Source organism: Pseudopipra pipra, chromosome 6 (assembly GCF_036250125.1).
Source record: "Pseudopipra pipra isolate bDixPip1 chromosome 6, bDixPip1.hap1, whole genome shotgun sequence".
In the NCBI taxonomy this organism is placed as follows: domain Eukaryota; kingdom Metazoa; phylum Chordata; class Aves; order Passeriformes; family Pipridae; genus Pseudopipra; species Pseudopipra pipra.
The window spans coordinates 24,976,641-25,001,300 of NC_087554.1; the positions used below are offsets into that span (position 1 = coordinate 24,976,641).

At 39.3% G+C, this 24,660-nt stretch overlaps 1 protein-coding gene across 1 annotated transcript in view; it reads right to left on the reverse strand.

The window, feature by feature from the left end:
* CSTPP1 (centriolar satellite-associated tubulin polyglutamylase complex regulator 1) overlaps nucleotides 1–24,660 on the reverse strand; it is an 84,693-nt gene that overhangs the window by 15,593 nt on the left and 44,440 nt on the right. The window lies entirely within an intron of this gene.

The following is a 24,660-nucleotide window of genomic DNA, read 5'->3' on the forward strand; positions in this document are numbered from 1 at the left end:
AAAACCCTCATATTCCCTTTACTCTCAATTCAAGTAGTCTGGGTACTAATGATAATATAACTTCTCCCTAGAATCTAAGAGCAGGGCTCTTCAGATGGAGTTTCCAGCAAAGACAATCCAAAAGAGGCCTGATGAAGAGGAAATTGTATTGATGAGGCTCCTGCAGAGAAACTGGTAACAGGTAGTGATTCAACATGAAAAAGGGGTAACCAACACAGGGCAGTTTCAAGTGAGAACACAGTTTGGTTCAACTTGAATATAACCATGTGGAAAGAGAAATAATTTCAAAGTTGCTTAAATTTGCTGAAATTCACTGGCATGGTGACATTCCCCACAATATGCTTGAAAATCATCCACAGAACATCTGGCAGCAGTAACAAAGGCAAACAAGGTTTTTGGGTTGTGTATGGAAGGCTACAGAGTATAAACCACAGACATTATTACTTTGGCATTCGGTAAGGCAGCTGGATGGTCTCTTTTGGAATAATGTGTACAAATCTGGTCACTGTATTATAGGAAGCACAGAACGAAGATCCAAAAAACACAAGAAAACCAATCAAATGATTCCTGTTTTATAGAGCAGCTTTGTGAAAAACTGGTCAAGAAGGGCCTCTGTGGTTCAGCAAAAGGAGTCTAAAAGAAGTGACTCTTAGGGAAGCTTATAGGATCCCAAGGGAATTGAAACATACTGATGTCAAAAAGCCCTACATGATTGTATGTTCATAGTCCAAAAGGCTGTGGACTGGAGTTAAGGAGAAGACTAGCTGAACAGCAGCAATTTTGCAGTACTTCTATATACAGAAGAATGCAAAGTATGGAAGAAAGAGCCAGGGGTGGAAGTAGAGCCAAGCAGTTGTCAGGGAGGGGATCACAAGGGCACAGGCATTAGGACTGAGGTACAGAGCATGAGTTCTTTTGCCACAGACACATCACAGTCTTCATTAGGCTCTCATCCAAATAATCAACCTTGTTCCAGATGACAGCCACAATTTAGAATAACAGAATCATGAAGGTTGGAAAAGACCCTTAAGAGTATCAGGTCCAATAATTAACCCAACATTGCCAAGTCCACCATTAAACCATGTCCCTAAGCACCACATCTACATGTTTTTTGAACATTGCCAGGGATGGTGATTCCACCACTTCCCTGGGCAGCCCATTCCAATGCTTGACAACCCTTTCAGTGACTAAATTTTTCATAATATCCAATCTAAACTTTCCCCGATGCAACTTGAGGCCATTTCCTCTCATCCTGTCACTTGTTACTCCTTTCAAGTAGTTGTAGAGAGCAATAAGGTCTGCCCTGAGCCTCCTCTTCTCCAGGCTAAACAATCCCAGCTCCCTCAGCCACTTCTCCTAAGAGTTGTGCTCCAGACCCTTCACCAGCTCCATTGCCTTTCTCTGGACACGCTCCAGCACCTCAATGTCCTTCTTGTAGAGAGGGGCCCAGAACTGGACACAGGATTTGAGGTGCGGCCTCACCAGTGCTGAAGTACAGGGGGACAACCACTGCCCTGGCTCTGCTGGCCACACTATTGCTGATACAAGCCACGATGCCATTGGTCTTCTTGGCAACCTGGGCACACACTGGCTCCTGTTCAGCTGCTGTTGACCAGCACCCCCAGATCCTTTTCCACCAGGTAGCTTTCCAACCACTCTTCCCCCAGCCTGTAACACCTCATGTGGTTGTTGTAATCCAAAGGCAGGACCCAGCACTTTGCCCATTTATCCAGCCTATCCAGATCCCTCTGCAGAGCCTTCCTACCCCCCAGCAAATCAACACTTCTGCCCAACTGGGTGTCATCTGCAAACTGACTGAGGGGGCACTCAATCTCCTTGCTCAGATCATTGATAAAAAGATTAAGCAGGACTAGTCTCAATACTGAGCCCTGGTGGATGAGGGCTTCTCCAAATCTCCACAACTCCTCAAAGCCTGGCAGTTCAACAAAAGCAAGAGAAAGACAAAATATTACGCCTTGATCAGATATTTCAAGAGGCAGGTATGCAGTATCAAGGGGACATTCCACTGCGACATCCAACCCAATCAAATTAATATTTTCAATGCTGACTAAAGAAATAGTGCAAGAGGACTGTCACCAAAATCAAGTTACAGACTTTTCCTTCCTCTACATTATTAGCCAACAAATGGAGGAAAGAGAAGTGAGAGCTATGATTTTTCTCTTCGGTTGAGGAAGCCTACAGCTGAAAAACTGTTGTCAGACACTTTGACATCCATTACAGACACTCTCTAGAGTACTATACTTTGCACTACTCCTGAGAGGACCTTCTATCTAATGAAGCACCTTGGGTTTAGGGTCATGGTATGAAAAGGTGTTTCTGCTCCATCTGGAAAAGCCAATTCTGTAGTCAGAAATCTGCTCTAACACACAAAAGTCCCAGCCTGTGCAGAACTACAGTACCATTGCAGGGATTTCTGCAACCTATTCTACTGTTGGGATAAATACATCTGAATCTCTCTTCTTCCAAAACCTGAATGCTGAGCTGAGTTACATTCCTGTGAATTCACTGAAATAACAGGTGTCTGGGAGCATATGTAACTTGTTTGTATTGTCATTTCTTGCTAAAAGACAAATCAGAGGCTGTTGTCTATTGCAGATACTACCTTGGTCCTTCAGTCCAAGTATATCTGAGCTTGGGTTAATGATGGTATTCATTAACCCAATGGAATGGTGGGGTTTCTTCCTGCAATGTTAGCTAATCAGTTCCTTGAATGTCCTCAAGAAAAGTATCAACGAGTTTTATATATAACTGCAAAAGGATGTTATTGAAAAAGTTCCACTTATCATAAGCATAAATTTTGAATTTTCAGCTCACTATTTCTCTTTCATGACACAATATAGAGGAAAGAAAATTTTTTTTCTCTGTTATTTTGTTAGCTCAACAGTCATTAAACAAAGTATCCCCAAGTTTTATTTCCTAAGTTCTTAAGAAAACTATCTGGTCATGTAAGATACACGCAAGTTTCATGTCACCCAAGGTTCAATACTGGACCCAATACTGTTTAAATTATTCATCAATGACTTGGATGAAGGAGCAGAGAGCTTCCTCAGCAAGTCTGCTGATTACACAAAGCTGTGAGAAGTGGCCAATACCCCAGAGGGCTGTGCAGCCCTTCAGAAGAACCTCAACAAGTTGGAGAGATGGGCAGAGAAGAACCTTCTGAAATTCAACAAAGGCAAATGTGGGGTCGTGCACCTGCAGAAGAACAACACCCTGCACCTGTTTAGGCTGGGGGCCGACCTGCTGGAAAGCAGCTCTGCAGAAATGGACATGGGGGTCCTGATGGACAACAAGCTGTCCGTGAACCACCAGTGTGCCCTTGCAGCCAAGAAGGCCAATGGTATCCTGAGAGGCACTAGGGAGAGCATTGCCAGCAGGTCAAGGGAGGTGATCTGCCCCTGTACTCAGTCCTGGTGAGGTCTCTCACCTGGAATGCTGTGTCCAGTTCTGGGCTCCTCAGTACAAGAGAGACATGGAGCTCCTGGGGTGGGTCCAGTGGAGGGTTATGAAGATGATTAATGGCGTGGAACATCTGTCCTATGAGCATGGGCTGGGAGAGTTGGACCTGTTCAGCCTCTAGAAGAGACAACAGAGAGGGCACCTCATCAATGTCTATAAGTGTCTGAAGGGAGGGTGTCAAGAGGAAGGATCCAGTCTTTTCTCGGTGGTGCCGAGCAACAGGAGAAGAGGCAACAGGTAGAGACTGAAACACAGGAAGTTCCACCTGAACATGAGGAACAGGGACAGATTGCCCAGAGAGTTTGTGAAGTCTCCCTCACTGGAGATATTCAAGAACCATCTGGATGCAATCCTGTGCAATGTGCTCTGAGATGACCCTGCTCGAGCAGGGAGATTGGACCAGATGATCCACTGTGGTCTCTTCCAATATGACCCATTCTGTGATTCTGTGAGCTTCCACAGGCCCAGCATAGGAATTAGGTTACAGGAAAAGAGAGAATTTCAACAGAAAAAAAGCTCTTTTTGAAGCAGACACTTTCTCATAATTGACAGTATGGACAATATGGACCTTTTACTCTTCAAGGTTTTGAATAATGCTGGGTATTATTAAACTTCTGAACTTTGCTAAGAAGTCTGCATGTTGGTCTGAAGGAGTCACATCATTTAGAAGCTTTGTGCAATACTCAATTCCCATTTTTTGTTTGCTTAAGTTCAAATTCCTATTTATGCATCCTTATACCTCTTGCTTTTCATTATTTTTTCTTTCATTTGTCAACAGATCATTATAATAACCCCTTCTTCATATTGTATCTTATTCAATCTATTTATGGGTAACTACATTTATGTACAGTTAAATCTGTTTACCTTACCCTCTACATCTCTCCCTACTTAGCCCAGTCATATCTGTTGCTCTGCTTTGATCCTCTTTAGATTTTCACAGTGCGGTGTCCAGCAGTGTACAAAGCATCCTTTGTGCATTCAGAACAGGCAGGTTCTAGAAGGATAATCTGCCCACTTTAATCAGCAAAGCCCCTTTTCATTGATTTTGATTTTTAGCCTCCTCTTTTTTCCCCTTGAAGGTGAAAGAGTTTGAGGGTTTTTTTTTTGAAGGATGAGGTTTACAGAGAAAGTTGCACTTCGTTCTCAGTCCTTATGTGGTTGATAGACCAAAGCAGCTTGAGAAGGTAACACGGCCCTAAGCAAGCTTTACTTTTGAAGCATAAATAGAGATCTCTCACTTGCTGGAAATAACATACTTTTAAAACTTATAATTATTTATAATTATAAATAATTATTTTCTTCTCTCTCTTCATAGTAAGTTACAGCATCATACTTAGTCCTCTACCACAAAATAACATAGAACAAAAGCAGAAGTCTGTTCCAAAAGACTTTGGGAAAGGGTGGCAGAGATCCTCTGCAACCAGCACATTAGAACATGAAGTTTGTTGTCAATTAAAGTGGAATTAATTATGGTTTCAGTCTTTGAGCAAATGGTCTATTTAGATGGGAACTGCACACAAAGCTGAGGTGGTGCAGAGAAGTTCCTTCTCTAAAGAAAGAAGCCCTTTGCTTCTTACTCCTGGGGAAATGGCGCCAAGTTATTCACTGAAGTACACAGGCAGACTCTTTTAGGCCATAACACAACTCAGCCTGTAGACAACCCAGGCGCCTGACCAAGAAATCGTATCAATTTCTCAGACTATAGTTGGGTACCTATTACACAGGAAGTGGGATCACCACAGACCTTAGGAGGTATCTACAGTTTGCTGTGATGACTGTTTTCCTATTCCCTACAGCAAGGTCAGTGAAGACCATGCCGAAAATTACATTTGCCCATACACCACATTGTCTGCCAAGAGCTGCTTGGAATAAACAAAAGCAGTTTTGGTGCATGACCACGTTGCTCCTTCCTGTCTCCAGGCCACAGCTGAGTAAATAGTGTTCAATGTTGCATGATGAAGAAAGAAAGAAAAGAAGGAAGGTACCAGTCAGAATGAGTGAAAACTGGAATCCACAACTGCTACTTTGGTTGCTACCACAAATTACTGCATCTCAAGTTCCAGTAACAAATGAAGCAAATCACGGAGTGTTTAAATCTGACCCCACAGCACAGGGCAATGAGCTATACACACTCTACCATGCCCTTGCAGTGGAGGAAACTCAGTCATACCATGTGCTTAAGGATGAGATTGCAGTCTTCATGTTAATCATGTTCATATACAGCTAAACTAACACTTTGCTCTTCTACTGCAAAGCAGCTAATACCAATTCCAAAGTAATTTTAAAACAACAGCTCACTAAGAAGGAGCTGGGAGGCTTAACAGGAAGTACTTTTCACTGTTCAGCATAATTTTTGCTCTACTGGTCTTCAAACACTTGCCCAGTCTGTACTGCTGTGCCACTAGCAAAATCCTAACTCTTCTCTACAGATTTAATTGTCCTGTGAGTAGTCTATTGTCTTTTAGTGCCTGAAGCGGACTTTTTCTCATGTTTCAGAGATATAGTGGAGAAAGAAGTCTTAGAAGATACCACTTTCTGGATAAAAATGGCCAACATTTGAGAAACATGAGGGCAGCTGCTTCGTATTTCCCTGGCTCTTAAGGCGCATATTAAACTGTTTTTTACATTTTCTTTCTGGTTTGTATGTGGCTGACAGATGGCACCTGACCCGAAGTGATGCAAACTCCAGGAATGCTAAATGATGTGTTTATGCTGCTGTCAGTGTGTGTATGAAGTGTAGACACACCTGAGCTATCTTAAAACTAGTTATCTTTCACAGCCTAGCCACAGAAGCCTGGAGCTCAGTGAAGGCTGCAAAATCTGCCCAGGACGCCAATAAATATTTAGGACTTAGACTGAATTGCAGTCATTGCTGCTGTATCTAGGCTGCTTTCAGCACAAGAAATAGCTATCTACAATGTTGTCACAACACTGTGACAACTTCAAAAATGCCCAGAGCAGTAGGAGAATACTGCAGCTGGTGTATGAAATCTGCCCCAAAAAGTCACATTTGGTAAATTCCCAGAAACATGAGGATTGCCTTGATGAATATACATTAAAGCTCCCTATTCCCATCATTTTTTATGTACAACCAGTATCCAAGAAGACTAGAGCCCTGTGCAGTGTAGCTGTCCCCTTTGAATTATGGTAGGACACACAATTTCCACAGGTTGCTTTGCCACAGGCATGAAGTCATTCAAGAGTCATAGAGTTGTAAATCAGTCTCCTGGAAATATAACAGAGAACAGACTAATTTATTTTTCTTTAAGTGTTGGAAGAGTCTTTCCTGGCCTTTAGTTTTTTAGTGTTTCTGGTATAAGTAAGTATCACATCCTTAGGATTCTTTCTATATCTCTGCAAGATTGCAACCTAGTAGAAAAGAACAAAAACAAACAGAAACACCTAAAAATAAAAGTGTGCATGTTCTTAGGGTGTCTAAAGGAGCTACAATTTTACAAAAAATGAACAAAAACATGAGTATTGATAATACTGGAACTTCACAACGAACATCTGGCTAGTAGGCTAAGCTCTGCACATGCCTTGTTCACAAGATACCTATAGCCTAATTTCCTCCATACATCTAGTGCTTATAGCAAACAGAAAGCCAAGAATTCTAGGAAAATTAATCCATAAGTAGGACCTAAACAGCAATATACTGTGTACACCCCCCATTTCTTTCTCGTAACACTTTCTACTCTAAAAATAAAAGTCATTCCTTTTCAATTAATCATTCATAAAATTTTGCATTGGGAGATTTTATGACCGATCATGAAAAAGAGAGAATGGCTGTTTAAATTAGAATTTGAAACAAAATAAAAACATTCAAGGACTGTTTATCTTACTGATTTGCTTTTTCAACTGACAAGAAGAGATATAAATAGAAACCAGACTCAGAATGTGCATGTCTAATTTTAAAAATTTATTTTCCTTATTTTTTAAAAAACAAAAAGCAAAGGAGCAGGTCACATAATTATCCCTGTAGTTTGAGATGGAAGCTCAAATAAAGCTAAACTACACAATAAAGAATAAGCAGTCACACACTTTCCTCTTAAGTTGTATAAGCATATTCATGTAAGATGTGTACACCAGGATTCATTCTGCTCTTTAAGTGTATAGACAGTTTCTATAGTCCTTAAATCATAGTCCTAAGAGCATAGGAAAATCAGAAGAAAACTGAGACTCATTTGCTACTTTTAAGGAAAATGCTCTAGAAGCCAGAGATTGCTACAAGGTTAGATAAAAAACAACTTAATTTTTTAAAGGAAGGTTTTCTAGTGGATAGTTTAAAGAGCACAATGGTAAAATCAGTGTCACAAATCAGCTTAAGAATCAGTTCTTTACATGGAGCCTTGGACATAAGTAGCTCTAAATACTGTGGCTTTGTACCAATGTCTGGCTCAATCCCATATACTAGCATACATTATTTTCTTAATTTTAATAACTGGATGTATTACTCTGTCTTCCTGATGGTGAAGTTCAACATGCAGTTAAGCCAAACTAAAACTTTACTCCTGCTGCAAGGGACAGGTCTCACTCCTTTCTCTTTTTCTTTCCTCTCATTTGCTGCTGGCCACGTGGTTCTGAACCACCCCTTATACCAGCTCTGATACTCAGCAGGCCTCTTGCTGAGAAGATTCAGCCTTTTCCCTGGGCTACTGAATTGCACTGACTCTCAGAAATATCTGATGAAAGCTCGTGCAAAGCAAGCTGTGGAAGAGCACAGCCAGGTGCAGAGAAGAGGGAAGGATGTGGGTAAGGTCAGCAGAATCTCACCTCCTCAGCAGATAAACTTTTAGACAGGCTTAAGTAGTTCCCTGCTTAAGATGTCTTAATCCTTAAAGTCCAGGATTTATGCAAGGCAATGTCATAGGATTAATGATCCTCCTAATTAAAAGCAGGTTCAGCTTTATTGGCTGTACTTGCACCATACCTGCTATGATGGTTTGTGAACACGCTGATAAATCAGACACAGTTAAGACAGAACTTTTGGCATCCTTACTATCCAAGCAGGCAGATGAGTTCAGGTTATTCACAAACCTACTCTTTCCACTGATACCATTTAGGTCCTCCCAGAAGGGATCCCAGGACATCCTCAGGAAAGGACCCCAGAAGCCTCTGTGTCTGACATGACATGACATGATGTGACATGACAGCAAAAGCAGACAGGGTAACTGAAGGATGGAGGGGAGTGGGGGATTCTTGCGTGGGGTGCAGGGTGGGGGTGTCTTCCAGAGGGGTACGCACAGCTCTGGCTGCACCCTGGATTGCCTCTCCTGACCTGTGAGAATACTAGCAAAATCCTGCCAGACGTAAGGGTGCTGCTGCAGGCAAGAAGTCCTCACAAACAAGATGTTTTTCACTGTACAAAAGGAACATGGCTGCAAACAGCAGACTTAGATAGGTGATTCCTGTGGACAACAGGTAGAAAGACACAGTTTATGATGTGAAAAAACAAAGAGTGAAAGAGATTTAGTGAGATTTGCCTGGAACAACCTGTGTCAGACTCAGGACAAATATAGTGGAGAGCTAAGCAGACTGACCTGAACAGATTTGTTGGGGGAGTGCTGCAAGAGAGAACAGAGAGAGGGGATTAGCACTGTGGTTGAGCAGAAAGCTAGTTTTGAGGCACTCAGGTAAGAAGGAAAAGATTCATCTCCAGCTGATTTGAAGAATGAACTCATCTGTTCTGGAGGTAGCCCGGACAGTTCATATGAACAGTGAATTCACTGAGAAGTGGATCTATTATGGGCAAAGCTTGTAGCACCCTACTTTGAGTGAGCTAAAGGATTTTGAAAGAGTAGAATCTTCTAGATGGTGTGATTGTTTTTCTGCACTTTGATCTTGAGCCCTTTTATCAAAAAACCACTTGCCAGATAAACAAAAACAAAAAATGAATTTATACAACACTGATCTAATTCTATCTCCAAAATCCAGAATCTTGCTGTTTATACAAATGTTAATCATCCTCTAGTCCCTTTCAAATTCCCCATAATTATCCTTCAGTATGAAGTGTTTCATGTGGCAGCATTTCTTCAGCTTTGAGTGAACGTTACTCAGGGCACCATGAGCTGTGCCAAAGGTACAGTCCAAGGCTATCATTTGGTGTGCTTATGTGGCTAACATGGCACATCCACAAACTGAAAAATTTAAACTTTCATTAGAAACAGAGAAGAAGTTTTGAGCTCCCATGGTTGTAAAGAAAACATTCCAATATTGGAAGAGTTTAACTTATGCAGTGTGATATTCCTGAATCCATAGTCTGAAACATGACTCAAGTTTGATCCTTCCACTTACTTTGGGAACCTTAATACTATACCTAATGCAACACTAAAGACAATGTTAACTATTTAATTTCTTGTCTTAATTCTAGGATGGGACTTCGAATGAAGTCAGGGCTTAAAGAATTCAGAGTTCCTGAATTGCAAGAACAGCAGATAATAAGAAAGGAGAAGCATCTACGACTTCTATCAGTATTTCCAGAAGTATAAAAAGAAGAAGATGACAAACAAAAGAGCCTGGTTTAAATTTTCCAGTACATTGCTGACTACAGCAACCAGATGGTGGTTTAAACGGACACCCAATTTGCTCCATGCAGCTTTCTTTAACATTTACAAAGATAATTCCATGCATATTCTGAAGCACATATAATCCCAAAGATATGCTCAGCTCATCAAATATGATCCAAATGGATACTCAGCCTTCTTCAAAGGACATAGGCCTGAAAGAAAGAGGCTAGTTTTGTGGACTACAGTATGAGAATGTATGACTACCCATTATGTTTCAGAGGCATAGCAAACCCAAACCAAAACAAGACAGACCTTTAAGACAGATAAACTAGAAAACCAGAAATAAGGTACCATTTCAGAGTGAGAGCAATTTATAACTGAAATATTATAACATTTGACAATTTTTGTATGTGTCCACTATGTATGTGTCCACTAATTATTTTTTCCTTTCACTGCAATGTTACTAAAGATGTAACTAGCAGATCTCCCCAGCAATAGATTATTTAGACTGCTTTTATCCTGTTCAACAGTTGACTTTTTCTCACTTTGAGGAATTTTCAGTCACTCATAGAGAATAATCAATTCAATTCCAGAGCTAATTGGTCTTGTAAACAATAAGGAGAAAACACTCCTCTTGGAGTTCTGGCCATCTGGGGGGCAGACTGTTCAACCACTTAAAACAGGACCCACAGCACTCTTAATAGTGAAGTAGAGGAATGCCAGCAACACTTCACTGAAAGGGACCATCAACATTTCCCCAAGCTCTCAAACAGCAGCAGTAATCTTTAGACAAGATGTGGATCAGCCTCTGTTCAAGAAAACAAGTTGTCATTAAGCTTAAGATCTTCAAAACAACTGAAGAATTCATAGCTACACGCCACGAGATGGGCAGAGTAAATGGGCAGGTGGTATGCAGCTGTATCTCATTCAGTGCAGGACCTTACATACAACCCCTCCTCCCTCGGATATGTACTAGGACTAGTGACAATATGGGACTATGGCCAGTTCTTCAATTGCTGTTTGGTATTTCCTTTCTGCTTTCAGATCCCCTAGAAATACAGTTAGCTGGTAGACAGCTCATCTGTGTCATGCACACAGGGTCAGGGAGCAGAAGAAAGCTATGACATTGACCTAGAAAGGAAAGGAAGCAGAGGATAAGGAGGACACACAATGAACTATGGAAATGCTGCAGATTGCTGCAGCAATCTCAGATCAAAGATCTCTCTGACTTCCAGTTTCTTTCTAGCTTACTTTTCCAGGAAAGATCAGTGAAAGGTTCCAGTGAACCAATCGCAGTAGAATCAGGTATTTTCAATACCTTGAATCTCCCATGTGTTCATATGGCATAATGTGGCATGTAAAAGCATGAGGTTCAACAGTCAACAATTTTCTCAGAACAATCAATAAAACAGAAATGGTTTGGACTTTCCTCTTTTAATGATTGCTTTGGAAGAAGTGTACAAGGAACAGTGCAGCTCCTACAAGCACTTGACAAACATTTCAACATAATTTATATCATGATCAGGGATAGCCTTGTGTCTCCCCCCATCTCTGCTCCACATCAACCCTTAACTAATCCACTGCAAAGTTTTGAGCAGTTAACTGCACCTTCATCAATAGCTGTCATCACAGCAGGCACACTGATACTGCTTCTCTGAAACACATCCATCATGAGCCCAATCACGAAAGAGACAAGTTCAGGCATGTGAGGAATGGAGAATCCTACCTGCCACCGAGAGTGACACCAGTGTGCAATTACACAAAGCAGTCAATTCACTGTGGTTGAACTCAAGAAGTTGGTAGTGATACACAAAGCACTGAAGGTCTAGCACATCTTTCTCTGTGCTTGTGTACACCTGGAACAATTTGACTACCCAACTTAAGCGTGAATCTTCCAAGAACTGAAAGCCATTCATAGTCCTGGCCATTCCTTGACTTTACTGCACAGTATATTCATGTATAAGTCTATATACAGGCTATGAAGTATAATCCCAAGTACCTAGACTGTTGGCTAGTTTTCTCCAATTTTCTTTCACAAATTATAATGCCTAGAAAAACAGTCTAAAAGGAAAGAACATAGTTTTTAGGAGCCTCTGAGTCAACAGTTGAAGCCTCTTTCACAAAAATTAGTATCTGGACCTTTGCTTGGGCAGTGTTGTTCAGTCATATAAAATGCTCTTACACTCACCAATATTGAGTTTCTTTTACGAGTGTGAAAACTTAAAAACAAAATGAACCTCCAAGCAAACAAATCAATAAGAGAACTGGCTGGAGAAAGGTAATCTGGTTAATGACAAGACCGAAGAAGTCATCATTAGTTATTTAGAAGGAAATGCAGTGGAGCATGTAAGCTCCACAGAGAATGTTTGGAGCCCATTACAATATCAATGAGCTAGATTAATGATTATAAATGACCACCACTACAGAACTGGTCTGAATGCAGAACAGAATGAATGCACTAAGAGAAACCTGAAACAACAAGGCATCCAACTGCCCCTCTTAAGGGGTATGCTTTTGGCTAAGGTTCTGTAACATCTCTTGATTTTAACTCTTAAAATACTCAAGTAAGTTGTGTGTCCTAAAAAATAGTAATAATTTTTTTAAAGATTCAGAAGGAAATAAGTTCGTTTTCTCTGTATTTCCCATGGAGAAATACACATTTAATAAGAATTTGACACAGATATTAATTTATATGAAAATGAAACAAGGCCTTTTTATTTTTTTAACATTTCTTTAAGCAAGTTCTAAACTCTACCATTAATCCTGAAAGTTTTTCATGGACATCATGCATCTTTGTCAAAGTTTAACTTAAATGCCACCAATTTTACAGCTAAATACACTTCTGCGGACCATGTACCATGAATCACAAGAATGTTTTGCTGGAAGAAAGTTCAGGCAAATTCCCTAAATATTCCAGCATTATGCCTTAACACTGATGCTATGCATATATTATGGTAATCAGGGAAGTGTAAGAAACTAGACAAAAGAGCAAGTTGTTGTGGAAAGAAAAAAGGACACTCTTGTTGCTGCACAGTGCTTTCTAGAGGGGAGTAAAAGGCCATCTACTGGAAGACAAATATAGAGATGAATCCATACGGAAGTCCTGCCTTGTAGAAACTAAAAACAAAGTTCAGTTGTGTAATCTTTTCAGCCTCATAATGAGGTCAGGCCCTTCAAGATCTTTGTAAGGATCTTTATGGTAGGAACAATAAAAAGCAGTATCACTTAACTGATTAGTTATGGGATAATAGCTTAGCATAGTGAAAAAATTATTTTGACCAGATAAGATAAGCAAGTGATTTCTCCTAAAAGAAGCACGATCAGTATTCTGTGGAAACTCCTGGATGGATTGCTGCTGTGATGCAGGCTACTGAGAAGACAACACAAAGAAGAAACAAAACACAACCTCTAAAAGATGTAGGACTGTCCTTACTCGAAACAGAAGATGGCAGGAGTCCTAAAACCCCAAACACAGTTACTGCTGATTAACCCATTTAATGACACCAGTGAGATGGGCCATCCGTAGTTAGTAACACTGTATTATCCTCTACTAGCAGCTGGGGTCTCAGCTACAACTGTACTCTTTGTGGTTTCACTTATACTTTTCATCTCCTATGCAACAATATCCTGACTGTTCAGTAAAACAACCATCATGGAAATCCAAGTATGATAAACCCTCAGAGTAGGAGTCAAGATGAAAGCTGCTCTTTAAGCATCCCTAGCCATTGAAGACTTAGAAAACACATGTTTCTTTTATTTGCTGCAACATTTGTCCTTCTTTTTCCATTCCATGTTGAGACTCATGGAGCAAGTCTGAAAATCAGATGGTGCAAATCATACAGCAACATAGCTTTAAGAAGTACTTAAATGTAACATATTTCAGCATATGTTCTTGACTCAAAGGAAATGTGCTGCATCTTTCAAAGCAAAGCATAAAAGTCGAGGACCTATTTGCTCCATGCAATTAGAAATGTTCCTTAATGCTGCCCTGATGGGAAAAAAATTGCTTCCTGGTGTTTCTGGCAAAAAGAACTGTATCTAAACTCGCTACATCAGACGTAGCTGCATTTTAGTAGCACTTTATGTGAAGTGGATGATAAAAAAAAGGGGATGCTATATGAATATATTAATTCATACTCCTCTCACTTTCATGACACGTTTAAAGGTAGCATCCATCCTTACAGTTGTCTTTCACATGAGTTATCTTCTGTCTAGATCTGTTTCAGGCTTTGCTGTGCCAAGTCCCCACCCACGTGCAGTACTAAGAGCCCGGAAACTAGTAGTGCTAGCTCTTAAGAGATTCAAGATTACATAAAATTTTAACATACAGGGGATCACAAAGGAAAGCAAAAAGTATCCTATCTCCAATGCTCTGAGATGTTCAGCAAACAAATGCAAGAGACAGCTCCTCCATTATTAGAAAATACAGAAAGTGACTCTCCAAATTTAACAACATGGGTCCACGTGCCAAAACAAGACTTTAGTTAACAGCTCCTGGAATTGGAAACAGGAGGAACAGGGGCCTTGAGGATTCATGCTTATGGGCAACAAACAATGCTGAAGTTCAAGGTTTCTAAATTATCTCCAAGAAATGGGATATGTTTGGAAAGTCACTTTGCATGACATGTTTATCAAGAGAAAAAACAAATCTTCTCGCTATTTACTTTTACTCTGTCCTTTTAGGAGGATGTTTTCTGGGGTTTGGTAAAGAACAAGCAGATGAGTGCTGCAAAGGGAAACAGATAGAGAGCCTTTAAGTGTACATCTCATTTTCATTTGCAGCTTTGTATACACAGCTGTGACCAGAACAGACTTTTGCTGAATGAAGGACACACAGTTCTGCAGCCACTGCCACAGCAAAAGGAAAATGATAATTAATTGCTTCGCAGTTAATATTTGAAATAACAAATCGGTGAATTATTTGGAAATTTAAGGAGCTTTTCTTCTGATTTCCTTTTCTTTTTGAACTGCTGTCTGTATCACTCTAAAGTCTTCCCATGAATACAGTGTAAATTTGAAAGCTTTTCAGTGCTAGACAGATTAGATTCTACTTTCAATGTCTGAGAAAAATGTTAACTATTCTAGATGTTAAAAGGAAGCACTGAAAATACTTTCTATTACATCTATTGGGAAACAAAAAGAAAACTATACAACTACTAGAAGTGTCTTGTATAGCAGGAATATGTGGAGATGCAGGAGTGAGTTTGTGGCTGCAGCAACGTGCTTTCAGATAATAAACAGGAATAGGGACAGAAGAGTGTTGACTAGATAGAACTTATGCTCTGTAAAACAAGTCTAATTTATTCTTCATCTTTTCAGTATTTAGTATTTGTAAATATGAATACTACAAACATAAACAAGATTAGTGATAATGATATATTAGCAAATGGCCATATCTGATTCAAAAATGTCCAAAAGCCATAAGGAAAAAAAAATCATTGAATTAAGGAGTAAATTTAAACAAGTGAAATAGTATCTAGAATTATTAAGCAGAAAGATAAAAAATATTTATTATTTTCTCAAAAAAGTGACAGTGTTCAGCTACGTGATTGCCAGATTTGTCACAGATGAAACAGCACCAGCCACACGTAGGATGTCTGGGGTGAATATAGTGTCTAATTATTCGTGTCTGAGGCATTTTATAACAGGTTAAAAGTTGATATGTAACATTACAAATAGAGATCTGTAATTCTTTTATGAACCTGGCTCTCATAATGCCTGTAAGCATTAATGGGAATAGAAAACATGGCATGAATGAACATTCTACACAATTGAAAAGTTCTAAAAGACCAAAACTGATACTGTCCTTAGAAGTACGGTATAGCAGTTACAAGACATTACATTTGCATGTTTCAGGTAGAAAAGATATACCACTCTTCCATGCAAATATTGAAAACAACAAACAAAACCCTAAAAACCAAAGCACTGGCACTCTCATTTCCCTAGAAAAATTTAAGATCCCTGGGAGGACGAAAATGGTTACCTGGCAGGGAAAATCCAGTGATCTGTGAAACAGAGGCAAACTAACAGAGAAGTGAAATATGGAAGCGGCTGGAGAAATTCTACAGGATCCTCAGGTGGAAGATGACAGTATACCTTATAGAGAAGTGTACATATAAGGTTTTCTTTAAACACTTTTCGCTAGAGAGATTTGGAGAACCTAGCACTGGTACCTCAGAGAGAATGTAAGCGCAGGAACTTACCAACAAGATGGTTCTAATTCAGGTAAAGGGACTGCAAAATCAGGAACACAGCATGCAGTGAGAAAAATCATAATTATTCCATCCTGCATTAGGTCCGAGACTGAAGAAGAAGAAGAAGAATACCTGCTATTACACAAGGAAAGTTCAGAGGTTCAGCCAGTTTGGTAATTGTGACACTGCTTACTTCCCTGCTTACTTCCCACTAGGCACCTAGTGATGCTGGTGTGTTGCGCACAGCAGAGGTCTTGCCATTTCTTAAGACTACGAATGTAATGCTGAATGTACAACTTTGCTTTTTTTGCTCTGAACTTTAGCTAGAGCAAAACTATAAAGCAAAGCAACTTGTTTCCTCTTATTTACCTAAGACAGGCACAATCTCATCCTTTTCTCTTAAATTATGTCCCCCAGACTTTTCACCTTGAAGGCAGAAGACCTTGGGTCAAGAGAGACTCTCCTGTCACAGAATGAAAAAGTAATGACAGTACCTAATGTAATTAGAGACTCAGAGAAACGCTACTGCCCATTCAGTACAGAACATCCACAGGAAAGAGTCTTGCACTTAGTCAGCTACCCAAACTAGCCAGATCCTTCAGTAACACTTAGCTAGATCCTTCAGTTATGGGTCTGGTCTCAAAATAATGCTGAAAATTTTCCTCATTAATTTGGCTGAGTAGATCACTGCTGAAAGCCTAAATTATGCATTATTGCTAACTGAGCAGATGAGAAACAAATGAACAGAATCCCCAATGAAGAGATCCAAGAGCACTGTGAAGCAGACAGTCACTAGTGTTCTGAACAAAACCTCTCTTTATTCAACTGGTTAATATTTAAATTTTTAAAATATAAGGACAGTTGTGTTTCTCTTTCTAGGGGTTTCTCTGACTGTCTCAAGACTGATCATCCCGTGAAACTGGAGCCCAGCATTAGTTGTACAGAAGGAAGGCCTCTTAAGTGATAGTACATGATACCACATTTAACAGTGTTCCTGTGCCAATCTGCATAATAAGTGGGGGATGAAAAGCAATCGTTTTTCTTCATGTACAGCTCAGTGAGGACAGTTCCAAGCCTGCCATACAAAACTGCTTTAATAATGCAATCCAGTGCCTTTGATTTGAGGAACACGCAAAAGAATAAACAACCTATTAATCTAAATTTTCTCGTTTGCCTGAAAGTACAAAGCGGCAATGAACAAACCTCTTGGCTACATTAAGTGTACTGAAATGCAAAACTGCTTCTTTTCTCACCCTACAGTTACTCAGGAAGAAGGAAGGGGGGAGAAGAGGGGAAGGAGGGAACAGGCAAGGGAAGCAGAAATGGTTGTAATATAAACAGCTCAGTTAAAACACAGGGCACAACAAATTCTGAACGAGGCTTTCAAGTGTTGCCACACGAAGGCACTTTAATACAAGTGGATATGCTCAGAAGATGAGTGCAAGAGATAGCATTACTTAGTAAAGAGAAAGAATCCTTAGGCTAACCAGCTCTGAATTGAGCTGGTACTGTCAAGACGAAGAAACCACGGTTAATAGCCTGACTAATGTGTTCAGTGGTTTTGTTTGTTTTGGGAAGCTTCAATATAAAATACAGGTGAACACCTTGAGTAATGTTAGTCTCCTGACTGTCTGCAGTGGTGTATTTTGCTCTGTTATTCTAAGGTACTTGCAGTCAGCAGAGGTGCTTTCATTATCCATCCACTAATTTTAACATCTGAAACAGAATTATTCTGGAAGCACTGTCAGTCTGACTCAGTCTGAGTCTGCTGTACCCAAGCACTGTGAGTGTGGTTGGAGGATATGTTTAGGTATCTGGCTAAACAGTTTTGGCAGACCTTCTTGGTTGCCCTACAGCCTTTATCACAGTTTGAGAAGGGCAGACATATATTAAAGTTGCTTGTTAAAGCAACTTCGCTATATCTATGGTTTGAGTAAAACATGCAGTTTTCTTCAAACTCTTTTCTGTATGTATAGCAAATTATAATGTACATGAGAAAGTTAGGAAAAAGAAAAAGCTACTTCATTGGCTCAGTGGGCTTTTGGAAAAAACAGAAAAAATATTCTGACAACTTTGGGATGAACAGAAGAACAATAAACTGAGAAAAGGTTAGGACCTATACCATATAGCAATAAATATCTGTCAGTTAAGCATCCATAATACCTTCTGTATGGAAAGTTCAGGACAACACTAGAAATACCTGCAACCAGGGCGTTCTCAGTAAAATGTTATTTGAGCCAATATACTAGTCATCTTTCTGTTTTGACTCCCACTCTTTAGCATGCAGTTAAAACCAGACAAGACAAATTTAGCAAGCTGTTGATAGCTTATGCTACAGTTGTAAACAAGAGATCTGAAGTTATATATAAATCCTTTTCTGAGGAAGAGAAGTTTATAGTTTTACGAGCAACTTTGGTCTGCTAGGCCCTTTATATCACGATCAGGCAAAGGTATAATACAAACAATAAATTTTGTACCAGGTCATCTACTGAAAAGGGAGTCCTATTCTCCTGCCTACCTTTTATTCCCATCTTCTCAATTATTCCAGCACAGCTGCCTGTACAGCCCCATTGTAAATATGACAAGAAAATAACTAAATAGAAAAGTAATTTCTTTTTTCCAGGTTATTTTCCATTTGGATCAGCTCTATGCTGTCCTCACTACACAGCCAACTGCACCCCCACAAAGAAAGGGAAGAAAATCAGGAGCAGAGAGGAAGGCAACGACTACTCCTTTCCCTCACAGTGCCAACCTAAAAGTCCTTATCTAGCCACAGGTTCAGTTGTCTTCCTTGGGAAGAAGCAGTTTCCTTGCAAGCCCTCTTGTAGAAAAGCTGGCTGTAGGACTCCCAGAAAACTCTTCTTTCTACAGTGTCTGAAAGCAATGCACCACCCTCCTCAGAATGCAATCCACAAAATGTCCCTACCTCCACAGCACACAGGAGAGAGTGACAGACAATCCTTTAAAAATCACAGTACATGTGATTAGAAAACATGATTGAAATCCATAATATTCCTGTTTAAAAAAAAAAAATAAGTCAACGTAGTGTAAAAGCAGGAAATTAATCTCTTGAAGGGTAAGCTTAACTATCTCCTGCATCACACAATTCTAAATCATTAAGGAAATAGCTTATGGTTATTAAAGCTAGAGCATTAAAGGGATAAATCATTCTGAATTTATCTCCTGAAGAATCACTTACAAGAGTAAAATCTTGAACTCAGGTTAGTGAACAAGTGCCAGGTGCCTTCAATTATATCCTCCAGTAGCCACCACCTGAAGAAATTTAGGGTCATCTTAATTAAGGACAAATGAATCTTTAACCAGTCACTTTAGTACTCAGCAATGGTGTATGAGCCTCTGTTTTGTAGCATGAGAGACTGCATTTTATTAAACAACACTGGAACACCCCTTGCTCTGGGCAAAAAAGTCATTAGATGCAGCTAGTTCCACCCTCTCTTATGCATTTATATTTGACTTGGAAAGGTGCATCTCCTTCAAAAGTGCCATGTCTGCCTTAAGGTATTCCAGACAAGTTGATTTTCTTTCCTCATAATGGGAATATATCCCTTTTGAAGTTTTGGGCTTTGTTGGTTTGGGTTGTTTTTTTAAAGAGTTACTCATGACTATCTGGTGGTTGAAAGTGTGATAATTAATTTTGAAATTACCAGATTAAATTTCTCTACAGAGAGCAGGTTATTAATAGCTAAAGAGTTCAAAATTCTGAAAATCCACCCACAGTTGGATTGACTTGACAACATAAGGTGTCTTTTGCCTTTGCTGTCAGTTCCCATCACTGTTTAGAAGACTTATTATTCAACTCTATGAACGACAAACAGTGTTACAGCAAACCACTTTAACTTGAGTGAATTGAAAGACCTGCTTTTGGATCTTCACAGTTTAAAAATCTGTTTCTCCACTCAATAGAGTAAAATAGGGATGAGCAGAGCTAAATTCATTTATGGAAAATAACCTTTTTAGAAACTTTATAGCATTGGCTAAGCACTGAAATTTTCATCTTATGTTCTAATTTCCTGTTTCTGAAACTGAAATTTTTCCCTGTTTACTCCTTCAGATGTTTTGGAAGTCATGCAAAGAATATAACAAGGCTCCATCCAAGCCTTTACCTAATTTCCTGTACAAGTTATAAAATGAACAAAGAAGAACTAGCTGCTATGGAATTTTTTCAGTACCTGGAATACATGGCAGTACACGGAATAGGAAGGCAGTTAGTATTAATCTATTTCAATAGTGTAAGATCTTGTTTATCTCAAAAAAAAAAACCTCAAGGAAAAGCCATTTAAAAACTTGACAGGAATACAGTATTGCAAGTATAATAAAATGCTAAAATCAGCAATGTGTGGAAAACTACCTCAAATCTGTATAAATTATATCATCACTTCATCCATTATGCAAACAGTATTCTGAAACATTATGCTATTAGTGAGTTTTTCCTAGTTTCTTCATAACATTTATCACTCTTGCATACTTCATACAAATTTCATTATCACAGTGCTGGCAAACATCTTTATTCACACATTTTTGTATTATACTTTATTTGGATGAAATGTCACATATATTCCTTTCCAAAAGGCGCACAGCCTATCCACGATGAAATTCAGATAGTAGGAAAGATTAAGTTCTCTGCCAAACACTGACAATATTTTAACTTCCATTCTGATATATTTCAACTGGAAGATGCAAAAAACTCATCCAGTATTAGCATACGTATCTTTCACAGACTCCTAAGTAGTATAAAAATAAATAATACAATGTAAAAAAAGCCTGCTGACAGCAGCAAATAACACCGAGAAGCCAGGAATTTGCAGAAAACTGGGAAGAGAAACAAAATGAAGCTTGTAAAAAAAAAAAAATAAGGGGACAAAAAGGTAAAGATAATGATATGCATATCAGGAGAAAACTCTAGTAATGTTAGTCTTCTTGACATTTTGCTACATGGGGGAAAAATAAAGTAGTGTTCAGAAAAAGTGTGTGCTGTATATAATCTGATACATATCATCCTGCTTTTTCTGCATAATCCAAACCATCTTCCATTTCAATGATAATTTGCAAAGATGTCAGTAGTGGAGTGGCACTTAACATTAAAAAATTAAAGGCAGATGTTCATAATTTCTGTGAGAATCTGGAAAAGGGTTGGCTGACAAGCTCTTAGCACTACTGAGAAGTGATTTTCAAACACCTGGGAAATTTTATAGGTGTAGAAAAAAGCTGAAGTCATTTTAGCACTTAAAAACTGTAAGATTGAGGCTTACACTGACTGAAGTGGCTACCTAACAAGACAACACAGTATACCAATGAGTGCAAGGGGGTCAAAATAAGGCTTAAAGTGCTGCCACTGGTTGAGACAACCTAGGCATCTGTACCATGGCCACTTTGATAGCACTCCCAAACAAAACATTTGAACAGGAAATATTGCATTTTATCAGTTATTACTAATAGCTATCAAACATGAAAGAAAGTTTCTTGGTGAATTAAGTAATCTTTTCAAAGGGGAACACAAGCCTAGATGTAAAAAAGCATCAAATAACAGTTAGGCCTTGAGAGATATTACACTTTATACTAAACAGTGTTGTGATTAAAAAATTTTGAATTATTCAAAACAACCACTAAACACATTAGCAGGCTAATCATTACATCTCAAAATAAGGATGAGGAATCACTACTTGGGAGATGTATTTCTCTTGGGAACTCCAAGAATACCCCCTTAGTTCTACATTTGAAAGCAATTTTTCAATTAATGGCCTAGAAGAGGAAAAGAATTAAGTATAGCATTTGTGAGCCACATACAAACTGAGGAAACACTAAAAATTTAAAAGGAATGAGTAGCAACATGGAAAAACCTCATTGGCATAGTTGGCTCACAGGTAGCCTAGAAAACACTGTGTCTAGAAACAAAGAATGCTGTGGGCTCCACCTGGGTAAATAGTTTCTACAAAGACTAGTGGAGAAGAAGGTGACCACAAATGCTCAGAAAAATGTAACCAGGAGAATAATATGGTCCTGAGATGAGTAAACACAGCAATGTCAAGTAGAGAGGCTCAGTTAACAGTATGTGACCAATCTGAAATACCCACAACTTTGGAATGATGGTGAGAATTGAAAAGGAGTCAGAAGTGCTGCAAGAATGATTATGTGCTTACAAAATATGCTTCACAGAGAGAGGCTCAAGGTGATAATTTACTTATTCTTTATCAAAAAGAATAATAAATTGATTTCAACATATGATTGAAACACTTACAAGAACATAATTCTAATTTTAAAACATAGTTTTAAAAAAAAAATTCTTTAGGGTGAAGAAAATCACATTGTTAAAGACTGCCACAAGTTGAGATTGTAGTAGCATGTTCAGGATTCTGATTTTACTAGCCCCTAATTCTACATTTCAGTTCAAGATCAAATAAATCTTGTTGAATTCTGACCTCCAACAAAACAAAAATTTTCAGTAAACAACCTTTGCCTCTGTGAGGACAATTTCTTTCTCACTTGGCCCTTTTATCGTCACAAGCAGTCTTCACAACCAATTGTTCTCTCAGTAGCAGCAGTGTGGAGTGTGCACAAGGGCCACCCTACTGCAAGCCTGCAGAATGACTACAGATGGATCATCCCCCCTGAGGAAGGTGGCCGAGAGCAGGCTATTTCCAGAAGCCCTCCTTCCCATGAAAACTCAGTACTTCATGGGGACCGGGCTGCAGGCCAGCCTAATTGCTCTGGCAGCTCCTGCAGCTGACTGCTTCCTCCTGCTATTTTTCCCAGGGGCCCTTCAGCCCCTTCAGGCTCACATGACTTAATCAAACCTGAATGCCCTTCTGGAAGATATGCAAATTATATTTCAGTCAGACAAAAGTGTTTTGGCTCAATACTGGTGTTACTAAGTGAAGTTTAATGATGTGCTACACAGGTCAGACTTCATGGCCTAATGGTACTTTCTGGCTATAAACTCAACAAGTGTATTACTCTCTAAAGGAGGTTTTAAAGCAAAATATTAGTATATTCACTATATTACCTAATTAGGCTTGGACAAGTATCAATACAAAGCAATATGACCCGTATTTTAAGGCCAGGTTTGTCAACACTGTGATCTCTGCATTTAAGAACTGCTGATGATTTAAGTTCGGCCACGGTTGCAGAATACCGCACTCTGCATTCCACCTCTTCTGTGACCTTGCACTGGCACATTTTAATGTGCTATGCTGGGAGAAAACTAACTCAAGCAGCAGAAGTACTGAATAGTTTGCTGCCAGTTTAGCGTGCTGAGACAGATCAGCACGAGATTGAACGAGTGCTGCATTAAGAAGGATGGAAGAAGGCAGTACCTCACTAGCCAGCAATTAGATCAGGTTATGCTGACATGATACTGCAGATTTAATTAAGGTATTAGTAAAGTCTCAGATGCATTCAATTCAGAGAAGACAACAGCTTCAGTCAATTTATCTAAGGCATATGACTAGACTAGGTCTCTTTTTCTTGTCTAGCTCTTACCACAAGAAACTGAATCACCAGGATATCCTTCTCCTGAATACTGAGTTGAAGCTTTTTCTACCGCAAAGTAGAGTAAACTAACTATAAATGTTTCACAGCCATGTGAAGCATGGTGGTTTGGTTTTAAAGCCATTTAAAAAAAATGATTGTGAAGAAAGAAAAATTATATTGCTTTCAAGGTAATGAAAGTAGATTTTCCAAAAGAACAAGTTTCAACTTGCAGTATTCCTGGGCAACCCATCTGCACTGTGTGGTGGAACATACAGTCCTGTATAATCCCTTTATTTATATTAAAGAGACAATGTGGGATCATAAATGCATTACAGGCAACAGCGCTTAACTGAATATTGGACAACTCTACAGGGCACGCACGTGCACTTTCTTGGTTCTCTTTCACCCAGTAAGATCAACTAAACAAACCAAGGACACTAGAAGTAACACTAAGATAAAGGTAGTATCAGTTGTTCTCGTTACAATAAGGCTTTTGGGATAAAGTGCCAAGCATTTAACTGGGTGCAGGGATCAGTTCTTTCTAAACAATAATGGTACCTCTAACTTATCCTATAGCCACCTGTCTTTGTATACATGACTAGAGTTAATACTACACAGAACTCAACGTAATTTATTGTTTATTTACAGTCACTCTTCTCACATGCTAATAAAGTGACACCAGCTCTCCAAAGGGAGAATTTGCTTTTCCTGCCAATGCATCTTTGACAGACTCTGCCCTTGAAATAGAAGATTTCAGAAAGGGACTGAAGCCAACAAGAGGGAATGTAAGGGAGGACAGTATGATATGAGAAGAATGCCTGCAATTTTACAGGGAGAAGACTCAGCTGCCAGTTATTTAGATGTTTGAACTCACACACAGATACTATGCAGTTCCATCAACAAAAGGCATACAATTAGATACTCAGTGGCCAGAAAATGCCAGGGAACAGGTGCTCCAACCTGCCTATGTACTTGTAACTGAAGATGGCTGC